Below are 18,221 nucleotides of genomic sequence, written 5' to 3' on the forward strand. Positions count from 1 at the left end.
CCTTGACACTGACAAAGCAGTTGAGGAGGAGGATCCTGAGGAACTCTCTGGGGATGAGGCAGACAAAGGTCTTGAGGTAGTCAGAAGGCTAACTAGGGCCAACTTAGACTTGCTTGGGCTAGGATCTGGGGGCCCCCCAGTACTGACCCTAAGTAGGCCTAACCTTGGAGTTAGGAGAGATAGATCTCTTTCTAGGGACTCCAGTAGATCTCTGCACTCTAATGCCTCTTCTCAGAGGAGGAGGAACTCTCCCCAGAGGAGATTGACTTCCCCTCAGAGAATGGAGCATGAAGCTAGGATGAGACAGGCTACTCTGAGGATTGAAAGGGAAGAACTTGCCCTGGCCAAAGAGAAGCTTGCCTTTGCAAGAGAGCAGCAGATGAGTGGGTTAGCTCCCACTGGTGGCAGCAATCTCCCAAGAGAAAAAGAGAAGGGTTTAGATACTAAACACCTGACAAAGATAGTGCCCCCCTTTAAGCAAGGGGATGACATCCAGAAATGGATGGCTGCTCTGGAGAGGGCCTGCACTGTGCAGTGCATTCCCCAGAGTCAGTGGGCAGCTATACTGTGGCTCTCCTTTGATGGTAAAGGTAGAGATAAGCTCCTCACTACTAGAGTAGAGGATGCTAACAATTACCAGGTCCTGAAAAATACATTGGTTGATGGGTTTGGTTTAACCACTGAGCAGTACAGGTTGCTGTTCAGAGACACCCAGAAAACTCAGTCTCAGGACTGGTCTGACTTTGTGGATTGTGCCACTAAGGCTTTGGAGGGCTGGTTGCTGGGTAGCAAGGTTACTCATTACACAGGGTTGTACAATCTCATGATGAGAGAACAGATTTTAAATAATTGTCAGAACCAGTTGTTGCACCAGCACCTTGTTGATTCAGATCTGACCTCTCCCCAAGAATTGGGAAAGAAGGCAGACAAATGGGTCAGAACAAGGATCAAGCAGAACCAGAACCAGAACCAGGGTGGTCAGAAGAAAGCAGACCAGAAGGGTAATACTAAGAGTGAACAAAATGACCAGAAGTCTTCGACAGGTCCCCAACAAACCAAAGAGGGTGGGGGTCAGGCTTCACAGCAGAAAAAGAAGACTCCAGAAGGCCAGTCAAAAAGGTGGTGCCAGTACTGTAAAAGTAAATCTCACTGGTTTAGTGAGTGCACCAAAAGAGGAGGGCAATCTCCTACCACTACAGCCCCTAAGGCAACTGCACCCCCTAGTACAGTCAGTAGTGGTAGTGCTCCTCCCAAGGCATTAGTTGGGTTAACCTTGGGAACTGAGGGGTCTGGCAACTTAGTTGGCACACTCACTCAGGCTGTCCTTTTCTGTACAGGGGATATAGGTGTATCCCCTGACACAAGTCCCAATACTTTGGGCAAATACAGGCAGACACCTTTAATAAATGGAAAAATGGCTCAGGCCTACAGGGACACTTGTGCCAGTGTCACAATGGTGACACCTAACTTTGTGGACCCTGGACAGATCATGCTAGGTCCAGAGTACCTAGTGACCAATGCCAGCAATGTCACTACCCACCATAGTATGGCAATTGTTGATTTCTCCTGGGGAGGGGTAAGTGGCCCAAAGAAGGTTGTGGTTAGTTCAGACCTCCCTGTAGAATGTCTGTTGGGCAATGATTTGGAAACATCCCTATGGTCAGAAGTGGAGCAGAGGACTCACATGGAAATGTTAGGCTTGCCAGCACATGTGCTTGCTGTGACCAGGTCACAGGCAAAGAAATGCCCCACTGAACAGGTGCTGGATCCTGGAACAATGGACCAGACACCTCCCAAGAAAAGGAGCAGTAGGGTTAAGGCATTGCCTTCCCCCTTGCCCCAGGTTGAGGATCAAGTCTCTGAGGAGGCTGATCTGAAGGAACTGAAGGAAACTGAGCCTAAAGAACTTGAACCTGATCAGGTTGAGTTTCTGGGCTCAGGGGGACCCTCCAGAGCAGACCTGGGTAAGGCACAGTTCGACTGCCCCTCACTTGAACCCCTCAGACAGCAGGCTGCTGCTGAGGCTGCTGGGAATGCCACAGGTACCCACAAGGTATACTGGGATGATGGACTCCTCTACTCTGAGTCAAGAGACCCCAAGCCTGGTGCAACCAGGAGGCTGGTCATCCCCTTGTCTCAGAGAGGTTTCCTTCTTACCTTGGCCCATGAAATTCCCCTTGCAGGTCACTTAGGCCAGAACAAGACGTGGGACAGACTTGTCACACACTTTCACTGGCCCCACATGAATGAGGATACCAAGGAGTTTTGTCGCTCCTGTGTCACCTGCCAAGCCAGTGGTAAGTCAGGTGGCCCAACAAAGGCCCCCCTCATACCACTACCTGTGGTGGGGGTACCCTTTGAAAGAGTGGGGATTGACATTGTTGGTCCAATGGAACCCCAGACAGCATCAGGGCACAAGTTTATACTGGTGATAGTGGACCATGCCACCAGGTACCCTGAAGCTATTCCCCTTAGGACCACTACAGCACCTGTTGTGGCAAGAGCCCTAATTGGAGTGTTCTCCAGAGTGGGCTTCCCTAAGGAGGTTGTCTCTGACAGAGGTACAAACTTCATGTCAGGATATCTGACTGCAATGTGGAAGGAATGTGGTGTCAACTACAAGTTCACTACACCCTATCACCCACAGTGCAATGGGCTTGTTGAGAGATTCAACAGGACCCTTAAAGGGATGATTCATGGACTACCTGAACCTCTTAGGAGAAGATGGGATGTCCTGATACCCTGCCTCTTGTTTGCTTACAGAGAGGTCCCACAGAAGGGGGTTGGCTACAGCCCTTTTGAGCTTCTGTTTGGGCATCCTGTAAGAGGACCCCTTTGTTTGGTAAAGGAAGGATGGGAGAGACCTCTCAAAAAGCCTGGAACAAACATTGTGGACTATGTACTTGGTCTCCGCTCCAGGATGGCTGAGTATATGGAAAAGGCATCTAAAAACCTTGAGGCCAGCCAAGAACTCCAAAAAGCTTGGCATGACCAAAAGGCTGTCCTGACTGTGTACAAGCCTGGACAGAAGGTGTGGGTGCTGGAGCCAGTGGCCCCAGCAGCACTCAAAGACAAATGGTCTGGGCCCCACACAATCATTGAGCAAAAGGGAGAGGTCACCTACCTGGTGGACCTTGGAACCCCCAGGAGCCCCCTCAGGGTGCTCCATGTGAACAGGCTCAAGGCATATGTTGACAGGAAGGACATGAGCTTGCTCATGGCCACAGATGAGGGACAGGAGGAAGAGAGTGACCCTCTCCCAGACCTGCTCACTCAGAATCCTGATGATGGATCAGTAGATGGTGTTGTCTTTTGTGGCAGCCTCTCTGAGCATCAGCAACAGGATTGCAGGCAAGTTCTGCAATCCTTCAGACATATGTTCTCTCTGACACCCAGCCAAACTGATTGGTGTACCCATGAAGTTGACACTGGAGACAGTCTGCCTGTCAAGAGTAAAATCTACAGACAGCCTGATCATGTCAGAGACTGCATCAAGAAAGAGGTGCAGAAAATGTTGGAGCCGGGAGTCATTGAGCCCTCAGATAGCCCTTGGGCTAGCCAAGTAGTTCTAGTGCCAAAGCCTCACACCCAGGGTGGTAAGAAAGAGATGAGGTTTTGCGTAGACTACAGAGGACTCAATGCAGTCACTAAGACTGATGCCCACCCCATCCCAAGAGCAGATGAGCTCATTGATAGATTGGCTTCTGCCAACTACTTAAGCACATTTGATCTGACAGCTGGGTATTGGCAAATCAGGTTAGCTGAGGAGGCCAAGCCCAAGACAGCATTTTCTACCCCTGGTGGGCATTATCAATTTGTGGTAATGCCCTTTGGTTTGAAAAATGCACCTGCCACCTTCCAGAGGCTGGTGAATCAAGTTCTCACTGGGTTGGATGACTTCTGTGCAGCATATCTTGATGATATAGCTGTCTTTAGTTCCACCTGGGAGGATCACCTGGTCCACCTGAGGAAAGTGTTAGAGGCTCTGCAAAATGCAGGCCTCACTATCAAGGCCACCAAGTGCCAGATAGGGCAGACACAGGTTGTATACCTGGGCCACCTTGTAGGTGGAGGCCAGGTTCAGCCATTGGAGAGCAAGATACAGGCCATCCAGGACTGGGCTCCTCCAACCACCCAGACTCAGGTTCGAGCTTTCTTGGGCCTGACTGGTTACTATAGGAAATTTGTCAAGAATTATGGGTCCATTGTGACACCACTTAATGACCTGACAAGCAAGAAGATGCCAAAGAAAGTTCAGTGGACAGCAAGCTGTCAGAAAGCATTCAATGACCTAAAGCAGGCCATGTGCACAGCACCTATCCTAAAGAGTCCAGACTACTCCAAAACATTCATTGTCCAAACAGATGCTTCTGAGTTGGGTGTGGGAGCTGTTCTATCTCAGCTGAATTTTGATGGTAACGACCAGCCCATTGCTTTTATTAGCAGAAGGCTGACCCCCAGAGAGAAGAATTGGTCGGCTATTGAGAGGGAGGCCTTTGCTGTGGTTTGGGCCCTGAAGAAGTTGAGGTCATACTTGTTTGGCACTCACTTCAAGATTCAGACCGACCATAAGCCCCTCTTGTGGCTAAATCAGATGAAGGGTGAAAACCCCAAACTACTTAGGTGGTCCATTACCCTACAGGGGATGGATTTTACAGTGGAGCATAGACCTGGTACTGATCATGGCAATGCCGATGGGCTCTCCAGGTATTTCCACTTAGAGCAAGAAGACTCACCTGGTCAAGGTTAGCTTATTGTCCCAAAGTTTGGGGGGGGGGGGGTCATGTAGGAGAGTAGGGTCTGCAATCCTATGATCACCCAGATTTTTGCTTTTTGCTTCACTGGTTTACGACTTTCCCTGGCTGTGGGCCTGCTCATCAGACCCACAGCCTAGCTGTTCTCTCTATTCCAAATTGTACCCAGGTACTGAATTGGCACTGGGCCCTCTCTAAGTCCCTGTACCCAGGGCTGAGGTGCACCCAGAAGTCTCCCAGGGGCTGCAGCATGTATTATGCCACCCCTGGACTGACTAACCAAACAGACACAACTGGCTGCTTGACAGCTGGGGGCAAGGTGGTGTACTCACCCTTTGCTTTAGATATAGTATCCCTATATCTAAACCTAAATGGACACACAGATCTCCTATCAGTCACTCCTATGGCAGGCCTTGACAATCCTGAAGGCAGAGTGCTTGGAATCGTGTGAGATAGTGCTCTGGCATGAGCTGAGCCTGTCTGCGGCTTTCGGGATCCATCCCTTAGCCGTTTCCATGATATCGCATACCATATACTCTTAAGTGCATTATAATCCTCGCGGTTATATGCCAACTCTGGTATCGCTTTATCAAAACATGTCGAGTAAGGTGTCATACGAATTGGAATACTAACCCCTCGCCAATTCTGGCGACGGGGTTAGCATTCCACCCTTCTAGAGGGACACGACATGTATGTAACCTGTAACCCCGGTTAAAGTCAGACATAGCCTTAGCTCCACAAAATGGATGCTGCCACCGAGACACAAGTCTGCCCTCCTGCTGCTGGGAGTCCTCCCATAGCAGGAGGCAAGGACAAAGGGTTTCCTGTCAGGGGCGGTGCCAGCACCGTCCCAGACAGGATTTTGTGTATCCTAGGTAGGCAGGGCTTTAGAGGAAGGTGACTGCAAGTGGCACCCCGGTGCTCACTATGCATAGGCCAGCTGGAACCAGTTCCAGGGGCATTCCAGCCCCTGACCTGGGGAAAGCCCGCCAAAGGAGAGGGGTGTAACCACCCCCCTCCTGGTCCCACCCATAGGGCAGGACCTAGTCGCGTGCCAGCCCCCTTTTTCAGGATAAAGGTAGGAACTGGCCCCCTTCCAAATCAGATCATCTTTGAATCCTGAAACTACTTTCCACGAAAGGAACTCAAGACTTCTTCCCAAGATTCTCCCTTGTGACTAAGGAGTAGTCACCCTGCAGCAGCAGGCACCAACCAAGCATCGCGGTTTGTTGCCAGTCTCTCCTTCGGATCAAGACTGCTCCAGCACGACGAGAACCGGCTTCCCTGGCACCTCTGACCTCAACCTACATCATCAGCCCAGCTGTGATCCGTGGGTGCGACGAGACCTCGAGGGACCGGCCATCTTCAGAACTGCACGACGCTTGTCCAGCACGACTCCCGAGTGACCCTCAACTGAGTGCTTTGGGGTAAGAGAAGCCCCGACCCTGAGCAGCTCCAGCACCGAAGTTCAGCCCCCCTGCATCCACGAGATCTGCGTGGGGCCCTTCTGCTCTTTGCTGCTCACCGCGTTGTCCAGGTCGCTTGCCCGTTGGCTAGTGGCCCTCTCACGACGCTCCACGACGACAACTACTGCTGGTCTGGTTGCTCCAGACTAGCCCTTGCTCCCCTCCAACAGAGGAGCACCCTGGACCCTCCTGGTCCACTCAAGACGCCATCTTAGGTCCACCGCGTGGGCCTTGCATTTGCCAAGACTTGTTGCCCAATCCTGGGTCCAGCGACGTCGACAGCAGAGACCTTCGTGGGACAGCTCGCACCTCCATCCTGGTCGCCGACAACGCCTCCTGGTCCGAGAGACTGCAGAGCCCAGCAGCGCCCACTCACCTGGTCGAGGTGACTTCGTCCGGTGCCACTCTGGTGCCCACCTAAATCACTGGCTAGTGATTCAGAACTTGGTCCCCTCTGCTTACAGGTTTCTTCTTCCCTGATCCAGGCTTGGATCTCCACGAACTCTCTTCACTGGCCGCCTGCCAGCAACTCTTTCTTCAGGCTCCTGGTTCTTCAACGTGGGTTTCCGACGCAACTTCAACCCTATGCAGCCGCAGCCCCTGGGCTAGGTAAACCAAGTACTCCGGTGCTTCAGCATAGTCCAACACCCTAAGTGTTCGGATCCACTCCCGTTTTCGACCCACCTAGTCGGGTTCGCCCGAGAACAGTAACTTTGTGACTACTAGCCTCCATAGACTTTTTCCCGCCTTACGCGTGAGAGTTCCCACTCTGCACACGACGTCCACAGGCCTCCTGCAACTAATCTAAGTGTTTAGCATTGTAGGACTAGCGTTTCTAAAGTCTATGAGAATAGTTACTTACCTGCTAGTAATTCGCATTCCACTTTTGTAATATATGGTTTTTCGTGCCCCTCGGGCATTTGTGTAAATTGTGCGACTTAAAGTATTTTCTTAAGAGTTTTGGTTATGTGCTTAGCTCCCTGACTCATAAAGAGTTCAGAGTAGTCTTGTTATAAATAAATATCTGTTTATTTTCATAACAACTTGTGCAGTGTCCTTTCACTTGGTGTTCAAGGGGTAATGTGATGGTAAAACAGCTGGCTTAACACGCCCTCTAGAGTCTTAGCCTTAGACTGCTCGTATCCATGCTACTAGGATAGCTGGTCTATAAGGTTGACTTACAACCAATCATCAATAAGGGTTGTTTGGATTGATACAAAGTGCTCACTAGAATAGTGAACATTATATATCAGGCCAACTTCTCACAGGCACCCTCATCCCTCCCCTTCTATGGTGGCTATAAAAAGAGCTAGAAAGGGGATACTAGACAGATATCACGTTTTTGTTTTCATTGAGAGGGTTTTGTAGAGTTCACAGTGCTTTCATGAATATAACATATTGCATGTGAATTTGCTGATAAATCTATGGGTATTTGCTTCTTTATGGATTACTGCACGGTTTTCCCTCAAATTCAATAGCTTTGTTGTGCGGTGACCTGGAAATAGATGTCAATGGAGCGCTGCAAAATTGTAGCTTCTGGAGGCTTCCACTAGCACCCTTCATTTATTGACCCCATCTTTACCCCTTCTCTTGATCCACTATTTCTCTCTCCTCAACGCCTCCTCGACCATACACCTCTCACTGTCCCTCTTCTTGCTCTGTTTCCACGTGTGCATTCCCCCTCAAACTTGTTTGATTCCCACTCATCCATCTCTCCTCTTGTTAATGTTATTACTCTCTCCATTTTGACTTGTCACTCCTTTGCCCACCCACTCTCTGCAACTCATACCTACCTCTTCTCTCTTTAGATCTCGCCTGACACAAAGCAGGCATTGTCTGTAGTGAGACATGTTGTTTTCTTACAGTGGACTTGGAGCCCGCCCATTGCTTACCACATTGTTGATATTTTAAAAATCAATTGCCAATACATCCATCATTATATCTGGATAGAGTAATTCTGTGTAAATGTTATAATATGATGCATTGATTGATGTTGATTAGCAACAATTTTGAATGTTTTTTATTACTGTTTTTAGGTAAATCAGTGGCTTTTCCTGAAGAAGGCGTTTTGATCACGCCGAAACGCACGTCGATATAATTGATAAAGATTGCCACCTTTATACATTCTTTATATTTTATCGAATTGTAATGAAATGAGAAAATCAATTTTTCTAATGTGTAATTAATGTTGTTTTTAATTTTATGCCTTTTTTGATATGATTAAAAATATTATGCTTTTTTACATGATTCTTGTTGTTTACCTTTCCCTGATTTATGTCCGGATATATGTATTGACTGACTGAAATTGCCTAGGAACTTTTTTTCTCAAATTACCACAGGTTTGCTTCATTGTAACTCTCCTTTGCTTGATTTTTATTTGGTAACTTTAGAGGTTTCCTTCCTCTTCTTGTGGTTGCCCCACACCTGGAACATGGACGCATTATGGTGTCCTAAGACTCCTCACTTTTTTAGGTACTACTTTCCTTTTGATTTAAGCACTCTAAGTGTATGTGTTTTCCATCTGTCTCCCTTCTCTCCCTCTCGTATTCTGTGCTCCATGCTCATATGTCCCCTATGTGTCTTCCTACTAGCCCATGTTTCTTTCTCGCATGTGTGCTTTCTCCCTGACAGCTCCACGTTGCACTGTTTTGCTCGTTTCATCCCCCGCACCCCTGTATTGCTTCTGCCCCCTTCAGTGGCCTTTTTTTCTTTCTCCCCACCTGCTTTAATACCCACACCCCATGTTGCTTCCACCCACATCCGCTATGTTTTGAGTTACATATCCAATTGTACGCAGGGCTTTAAGTGGGATGAAAAAACTGGGGGGGGGTCTCTCAAAGGGGCTTGGTCAATGTAATTAAGGGTGTGGATTAAATCATGTAAGCTAAAAATCTGTGTTTAGCATAGTGTGCCGCCCAACTTGTAATTTGCTGTTTCTGTCATTGCATCCAGATATTTGATACAACAAGTAACATCATACCTACAACAAGTCAGGACTATTGGCTTTGTCAATGATTGTTAGTTGCATAATATAAATAAGCCGCAATTATGGTTTGTATATAATATTGAAAAAGCTTTCACTTAAAGCCCTGTGACACCACAACAATGTTGCTGCTCCTGAGTTTCAAAAGGAGAAGGGAAATCCAGAGAGAAAATGGCTCTTTAAAGGATTTCCCTTTCCCTACAACGATCTCCTGGTATGACGTCATGCCGTAACTTCTAAACAAGTGAGAAGTGAGCAGTGTGAGAAGCGTGAGCCCACTGCAGTCTCGAAAAAATAACGGACTGCCCAGCACTGGTGAGACCTGGCCCACTTAAAGCCCTGACTACACAACAATACAAGAAAAGGGTGTCATTTCTCAAAATGTTCTCTTGACATGTATGCAGCTGTCTTATTTCACTCACAATAAAGTGACACTAATAAGGCTTGAAATGTCACACATAACGCACAACACACATGGGAATGTCACACATAAGGAAACTGAAAACTTGGCAGCTATGGTATAGGAAATTGAATGGGGAAAAAAGTGTTTTAAGACCCCCCTTTCTCTCAGCCTCTGTTTGACGAATCACCCTGAAATTTTCAATACAGCAGCCGAAGTGAGTGGCAAACTAGTTTTAAAAATGATTTGTCAAACGGCTCCAAACTAATTAGCAAAATAAAAAAAACAAGATGTCTTTGGAGAGTAGGTTCTAACTATAACTACCTACTTGTTAGCCACACTGGGTTTAAAGGGTATTCAGGCGCTCATGCAGATATAACACTATTTATCAAGACGCCAAATAATTCCTAGTGTCCTGTGGTGCTTGAATAGTCCCTATGCACGAGGTTGGAGTTTTGGGCTCACAACATGAAATAATAATGGCTGTAATTATGTTATGTAGTCCAACTATGGTATTTGTATTACTTACAGCCCTGAGGAAGTCGTTTGGGTCAATCTCTATAGCGACGAAACACGTTGGGAGTGGAAGATTCCTTGACAATAAAAGAAAGAACAGAAGTCCAACTTATTACTGTTTTATTATGATACACTATTGTACAGTGATATATGTGTGTGTGCTTCAACATGTAAATATAACTACCTACTGTCAACCACCAATAGGCAATATATATATACTCTATAGTAGGGCAACTTTTGGATGGATATATATATATATATATATATATATATATATATATATATATATATATATATATAAGGGGCGGCTCTAGGCTCATGGCGGCCCTGGGCAGGGAGCGTAGGTAGGGGGCCCCGGAAGAGGGGGTCCAGGCGGGACGGAGCACGGAGGCCAGTGAAGGGGGGGGTTCATGGTGTTTGGAAGTGGAACAGAGCCGGAGGCTGTCAAATCCCTGCCAGGGCCTGCCACGCAAATATGTCTCCATCCTCAGAGGATTATTATATTAAGGATATATATTGGCGTGGTGGCCCCTGGGGTTTGGTGGCCTTGTGCAGGTGCACAGCTTGACAATGCCTAAGGCCACCCCTGTATATATTTATATATCTACACTTTATTCATGGTCAGGCAGCCTTTATTCCTACTTCTGTGCCTGGCCACCCCTGGTATTTACTTCTCAAAACCTGGACAGACTCATTTGAAGGCTTCAGAGCTTTGATTTCTCTGCTGTGCTTCCCTCATGCAACAAAGGCAGAAGCTTAAACTTATAATGCAAGTGCACGAGGCTGCAGGAAAGAAGCCAGTCTCTTGTGGACTTCTGATCTGCATGACCACGCCCTTCTTTGTAGTGGCCACGCCCACTCTCCTGTCTGCGCATGCGCAGTGCCACGCGGCATTCCTGCCCGTCAGACGCGGAACCCGTGCGTCGCGGCCCTTGCTCCCTTCCGGAGCTCTCAGCCGCCGGTGCCGGGCCGTCACTTCCGGTCAGCGTCCTCCCGCTTCCGGCACCGGCTCGGCTGTCAGTGTGGTGGGCGGAGCTCCGGCCTGGGCGGGGTCGGTGTCCCCCGGAGACGCTTCCGGTGCCGCGGCTCCTTCAGCAGTGACAGCCGCGGAGCTGGAGCCGCCGGGCGGGGCCAGGTGAGCGCGCAGCGGAGGGGCCCGGCAGGGGATGGGCAGGCGGCGGGGCCCGGCAGGGGGCGCGGGGGGGGCACCGAGGGGCTGAGGCCGGGGGTTCAAGTGGGAGTCACGGAGAGGGCGTGAGAGTGCAGGGTGCAGGGGGGAGGGGGGGCTTCGGTGAGTGAAGACTGCAGGGAAGGAGGCTAGAGAAGGAGTGGGACAGTGGGTGGGGAGGGAGAGAGTCTTGGATCTGGGACAGTGACAGGGCTGCAGGGGCACATGAGAAGTGGGGCAGTGAGAGGGAGAGGGCCCTGGACAGTGGCTCAGAGGGGGTACTGTGTATGGGACACTGACTGTGCTGCAAGGGCATAGGGTGAGGGGGTACTGGCTGGGCTGGGGGAGAGTCTTGGATTTGGGACAGTGACTGGGCTGGCAGGGGGTACTGTATATGGGACACTGACTGGTACAGTGACGGGACACTGACTGGTACAGTGACTGTGTTTGGCTGGGGTCCTGGAAATAAGACAGTGACTGGGCTGGGAGTGGGTCCTGGATGTGGGAGACTTCCTTTGTTGGGGGGTACTAGACATGGGACAGTAACTGGGCTGGCAGGGGGTACTGGATATGGGACAGTGACTGGGCTGGGAGCGAGTACTGGGTCTGGGGCATTGACTGGGCTGTATGGGCATAGGGAGAGGGGATTCTGACTGGGGTTGTAAGGAATACTGGATCTGGGACACTGACTGGGATGGAGGACCCAGTCGGAGTTGGAAGAGCTGGGGGTGCTGGAGTAGTCTGTGCTAGTGTGTGCTGGTGCCTGTGAGTACTGTCAGTGCTGGAGTACTGTCAGTGCTGGAGTACTGTCAGTGCTGGAGTACTGTCAGTGCTGGAGTACTGTCAGTGCTGGAGTACTGTCTGTGGCATGTGTGTGCAGGAGTACTGTCAGTGGTGTGGGAGTACTGCCAGTGCTGAGGGGAGCCAGAGTACTGCCAGTGCTTCAGTACTGTGTGCGACGGTGTGTGCTGGAGTATTGTCAGTGGTGTGGGAGTACTGCCAGTGCTGAGGGGAGCCGGAGTACTGCCAGTGCTGCAGTACTGTCTGCACTGGAGGGGTAGATGGGTAGTGTCTTGCTTGAGAGGCGCTCGGATACTAGAATCCCAGCACTGCAATGCCTTATTGCTGTCACTGCCAAGGCTTGATTGTAAACAGCGTTCCTTACACTTTGTCCTACGATAGATATCCATCAAGGGGCCTTTATTGCGCTGTGTTTAAAGTGGGGTAACTGGTGCCCTGGCCAGTCCCGCGTCTTCCTCTAAACCCTTGACTCCTTTGATCCTCTGCATGCCCCCAGGCCTTCTCCGCCTTTTATCTTTCACCTCCCAGGTCAAGGTTAGAAGCTTCTCTTCATCACTTAGTTTATGAAATTCTGTGAATTATATATATTTTCTCAAACTCACCAAATTCGACTCTCCCTGTTTGACATTTAGTGCCGCTCACCAGGAAGTAAGCTGTACCTTCTGCCTGTTTTTCTTGCTTTGTTTACGGAGCCTGGCTTCCTCTAGTATCTAGGCCTGCTTGTGTGTTCCTGTCTTTAACCCATGATTGTCCGCCCCAGCCTTGTGTGCTCAGGTGGTTGTGTGCAGATCAGGCACCCCTCAGTAACCTGTACTGTTTACTCCTTTCTTGCCTCATTGTTTGATGCTGCCTGTGCTGTCTTCAGAGCTGTTTAAAGCACTCGTGGCCACATCCTTTCTCTGGGTGGCTGCCACCCTGGAGTGCCTTTAAGGCAGCAGCCCTGCTGTGCCTTATGTTCATGGTAGCCATGAAAGGGGCATCAGACAGAGCTGTCTGCATGGGTCACACAGTGAGAGACAGGCCTGTTGTCCTTCTCTCCTGGGGTCGCCTTCAGGAGCCCGCGGCGTGGGGGCACATGTTTTAGGAACATAACAATTTTGGTGTGAAATTACTCAGCAGGTCTGTAATGCAACAGCAAGCTACGTGCCCTGGCAGAATGTAACGCATGTGGCTGGGTGCCCTGGGGGGACATTAGCTCACCCTGCAGGAGACTCGACCCAGCAGTCCTTGGGGTGTAAAAGGCCATCTTTGATGCCCTTGGTGGCAATATAGGCAACTCACCCCCCAACATGGAGACATAGCATGCACACCAATAAATAACCACTTGAGACTTGTTTCTGGAAAAACATTTTGCTGCGGGTTTATTTCATACAAGAATTCTGACAACATGGAGTGTTAACTTGCGGGCGATCCAAGGGCAGGCAGCAGTGACTAACCTAAGCTGCCCTGCCCGCCGGATGAACCAACTGAACCGTCGCCAACCCAATCGGTGCTACCTTTTACTGGGGATTATCCCCCTTAAATACTGTTGACCACCAGTCCATCCATATACTCTTGCGTTTTTAGGGACGGAGCCTGTCCAGGCAAGCCCCCGTTTGCCCAGGCTTACAACCGCCCAAAGGACTAGCTGGTGCTGTTGTTTTGCTCCTGGGTCCTGCCGTAAAGATTCCTGGGGTTGTGTGGCTTCTGAACCCCTATTGTGCTCCTGATGAGGGTACCCCTATGTACCATTCAGCCTCCGGATCACCCTGTAACTCCGCCTGCAACACAAATTAACAAGTTATCATATTCATGCCCTAGCCACCCTTCCAGCTGACACGCTGGGTATGTGATAGGGAGGGAGAGGGCATGGTGCAATGATGCCAAAAGGTAGGCTAGGCGGAAGGGGCAGGTATAAGTACCTTGCGCCTGCCTGCCGCGCGCAGGAAATGACGCCGGGATCCTGCGCCGGATTGTGGGGATCCCATGGGGGGCTGTGCCTAATGTGCACTGAGGTGGCCTCCCCACTTAGTGGGCACACTGTGTGTGCCGCGGGCAGCCTCAGATAGCCATATCTTTCAATGAAGTGCAGGGTTGTTTGATTACGTCACAGGTGTGGGCTTGGGGCTGGTGGTGAGGGCGTGGAGGGGGTATAGTGCTTGCTGCATGAATGCCGAGCAGGTGGAGGGTTGGGAGCCTGAGGCAAGAAGGGATGAGGCCTGCTGCATCAGGCTGTAAGAGGGAGGGACTGCAGAGCGGACAGGGAGAGAGCTTAGTGCGAGAGGTACTGTCCAGATGCTTGTAAGGGAAAGCTATTATCCCCCCCAGGGTAAAGTGGAGGAACAGGTTGAGAAGTTGTGGCGCAAGAGCCGAGGGAGAGTATTTGAAAAGTCTATCGTGGCCTCAGGCAGAGGAGAAAGGAGGGCTCCAGTCTGTGGCGCAAGAGCAGAGCTGTTCCGAGGCGTGTTTCATGGGTGCCAAATGCAGAGGGGCGGCGTGGTATGTAACCCATGTCACAATAACTGAGGCGCTAGAGGCTTTAGAACATGTGGCGCAAGAGCAGAGCTGTCAAACCTGTCATGACAGCAACTGTAAATGCAGAGAGCTGGCACGGTATGAAGCCCATGTCACGAGAACTCGGGCACAAGAGGGGTTATAATCTATGGCGCAAGAGCAGCAGTGATGAGAAGTCCTGCAAAGAATAAGAGGAATGTGGAGCCTGGTGTGAGAACAGAGGTGGCATGGGGTCTGTGTCACGAGAGTGAAAGGAGGAAATGGATAAAGCCACTGGTAACAGAGCAGAGGTGGCATGTGATCTGTCACAAGAGTAGAGGGAGGAGATGGATAGAGTCCCTGGCGAGAGGGCAGAGGTGGATAGAGTCCCTGGCGAGAGGTGGATATAGCCCCTGGCGAGAGGGCCGAGGTGGATATAGCCCCTGGCGAGAGACCAGAGGTAGATATAGCCCCTGGCGAGAGACCAGAGGTGGATATAACCCCTGGCGAGAGGGCCGAGGTGGATATAACCCCTGGCGAGAGGGCCGAGGTGGATATAGCCCCTGGCGAGAGGGCCGAGGTGGATATAGCCCCTGGCGAGAGGGCCGAGGTGGATATAGCCCCTGGCGAGAGGGCCGAGGTGGATATAGCCCCTGGCGAGAGTGCCGAGGTGGATATAGCCCCTGGCGAGAGGGCCGAGGTGGATATATCGCCCCTGGCGAGAGGGCCGAGGTGGATATAGCCCCTGGCGAGAGGTCCGAGAGGGATATAGCCCCTGGCGAGTGGGCCGAGGTGAATATAGCCCCCTGGCGAGAGGGCCGAGGTGGATATAGCCCCTGGCGAGAGACCAGAGGTGGATATAGCCCCTGGCGAGAGGGTCATGGTGGATATAGCCCCTGGCGAGAGGGTCATGGTGGATATAGCCCCAAGCGAGAGGGCCGAGGTGGATATAGCCCCTGGCGAGAGGGCCGAGGTGGATATAGCCCCTGGCGAGAGGGCCGAGGTGGATATAGCCCCTGGCGAGAGACCAGAGGTGGATATAGCCCCTGGCGAGAGACCAGAGGTGGATATAGCCCCTGGCGAGAGACCAGAGGTGGATATAGCCCCTGGCGAGAGGGCCGAGGTGGATATAGCCCCTGGCGAGAGGGCCGAGGTGGATATAGCCCCTGACGAGAGGGCCGAGGTGGATATAGCCCCTGACGAGAGGGCCGAGGTGGATATAGCCCCTGACGAGAGGGCCGAGGTGGATATAGCCCCTGACGAGAGGGCCGAGGTGGATATAGCCCCTGGCGAGAGGGCCGAGGTGGATATAGCCCCTGGCGAGAGGGCCGAGGTGGATATAGCCCCTGGCGAGAGGGCCGAGGTGGATATAGCCCCTGGCGAGAGGGCCGAGGTGGATATAGCCCCTGGCGAGAGGGCCGAGGTGGATATAGCCCCTGGCGAGAGGGCCGAGGTGGATATAGCCCCTGGCGAGAGGGCCGAGGTGGATATAGCCCCTGGCGAGAGGGTCGAGGTGGATAAAGCCCCTGGCGAGAGGGTCGAGGTGGATATAGCCCCTGGCGAGAGGGCCGAGGTGGATATAGCCCCTGGCGAGAGGACAGAGGTGAATTTAGCCCCTGGTGAGAGGGCCGAGGTGGATATAGCCCCTGGTGAGAGGGCCGAGGTGGATATAGCCCCTGGCGAGAGGACAGAGGTGAATTTAGCCCCTGGTGAGAGGGCCGAGGTGGATATAGCCCCTGGCGAGAGGACAGAGGTGAATTTAGCCCCTGGTGAGAGGGCCGAGGTGGATATAGCCCCTGGTGAGACAAGAGGTGGAGTCCCTGGTGAGAGACCAGAGGTAGTAGGAACTCTATGCTAGGAGAGGGAATGGAAGAGATGGTCCCTGGTGAGCGGGCAGTGATGTATGAATGCCCTGCCACAGGAGTGAAAGGAAAGAGATGGTACGAATTTCTGGTGAGAGGGCACAGGTGCTACAAACCTTATGTCACGAGAGTGAAGGGAAGATATGATTCGATTTCCTGGTGAGAGGACAGTGCGACACCTGTGTTGTGAGATGGAAATGAAGGTTTGGAGTCAGTGCTGTGAGCAGAGGTGATGTGAGACCTGTGTCATGAGTTGAAGTGAAGGTTTGGAGTGTGTGCTTATAGGAAGCCAGTGGTGTGTGTGTGTGTGTGTGTGTGTGAGAGACAGAGGATTTGTAGTCTGTTTTGAGAGAGCAAGGGAGAAAGGAAGGCGGTGTCGAGAGAGAGGAAGCCAGTGAGTGTTGAGAGTGAAGGGAGAGAGAGTATTTCGAGTCTGGTGAGAGAGCAGAGGAGATAGGACACCAGTGTTGTGTGAGAGAGAGAGAGAGAGAGAGAGAGAGAAGGGGTTTGTAGTCTGTGGTGAGAGGGCAAGGGAAATAGAAGGCCTATGTCTTGAGAGACTGTTTGTAGTCTGTTGGGGGAGCAGGGTAGATAGGAAACCGGTGTTGAGAGTAGGTTTGTAGTATGTTGTGAGGGAGCAGGGGAGATGGGAAGCTGGTGTTGTGAGAGTGAAGAGAGAGAGGGGTTGGAGTCTGTGATGAGAGGGAAAGAGAGATAGGAAGCCAGTGTTGAGAGAGATGGTTTGAAGTTTGTTGTGAGAGGGCAAGGGAGAGGAGAAGCCCGTGTTGTGTGACCGAAGGGAGGGAGACGCTTGCAGTCTTTGCTGAGAGGCAGAGGCCATGGAAGACGAGGAGAGAGGCAAGGGATTGAGGTTGAGCCCAGGGAGCAGTGATTGAGGGGACATGAGGCCCACAGGAGGGTGGGGCTTTCATCCACATGTGAGAGTGGGCGGGGCTTTCATCCACATGTGCGAGCGTGGGCGGGCAGGAGGTGCCCAGCAGGGCGCTGTGATGCTGGCAGTGATCGTGTTCTGCCCAGTTACTGTCCCTGACCCGGGGAGAGCCTCCAGCCTTTGGACTGTGACACGACATCTTTCTAGGGGGTCAAAGTGCCATCGCGTGGCTGCTGAGATTAGGAAGTGCCCTGAAGCTTGTTATCAGGTACTCTTAAAAGAGGGAGCTTTCGAAACTCTTTAGACTTTACTTTGAACGGCCTCTTTTCCTGCAGTAATGCACACGTCCTTTTTAGAATCCGGCCAGCTGCTTCTGTTGTGGAATTCCAGCTATGGAGGCGGCTCCTTCACCTGCTGGCCTGTGTGTGAGGTGTGGCGCGTGGTTGTACGACAGGTGGTGCAGGCCAATAAGTAAGGGGTGGCATAGCAGGCTTGCAGTACTCAGCCTGGGAGGCCGCAGTAGGGCAGGTGTGCTGGCCTGTGTGTGAGGTGTGGTGCAGCGGTGGAAGGACAAATGGTGTTGGCCTGTGTGAGGTGTGGATCAGCTAGGCTGGCTGTACTCGGCCTCGGAGCCAGCGGTGGGACCGGTGGTGGTGGCCTGTGAGGTGTGGCACAATAGTGGTAGGAAAATAGCTCTGATCTGTGTGTGCGGTGTGCCACAATGGTGATAGCACTGGTGGTGGTGGCCTGTGTGTGAGTTGTGGAGCAGCATGGGTAGGACAGGTGGCGCTGGCCTGTGTGTGAGGTGTGGCCCAGCAGTGGTAGGACAGGTGATACTGGCCTGTGTGTAAGTTGTGGCGCAGCGAGCTGGCTGTACTCGGCCTGGGAGGCAGCGGTAGAACTGGTG

General features: G+C 51.6%; 1 protein-coding gene across 1 annotated transcript in view; it reads left to right on the plus strand.

Annotated features, from left to right (window-relative positions):
• The first annotated feature begins 11,103 nt into the window (after positions 1–11,103).
• The window catches only part of LOC144792120 (choline-phosphate cytidylyltransferase A-like), a 184,935-nt gene continuing 177,817 nt past the window's right edge, over positions 11,104–18,221 (plus strand). The window contains exon 1 of the mRNA XM_078666995.1: positions 11,104–11,254. The gene's annotated coding sequence lies outside the window, so the exon portion shown is untranslated. The remainder of the gene's footprint in view (positions 11,255–18,221) is intronic.

This window comes from Lissotriton helveticus, chromosome 11 (genome assembly GCF_964261635.1).
Source record: "Lissotriton helveticus chromosome 11, aLisHel1.1, whole genome shotgun sequence".
Taxonomy (NCBI): Eukaryota; Metazoa; Chordata; class Amphibia; order Caudata; family Salamandridae; genus Lissotriton; species Lissotriton helveticus.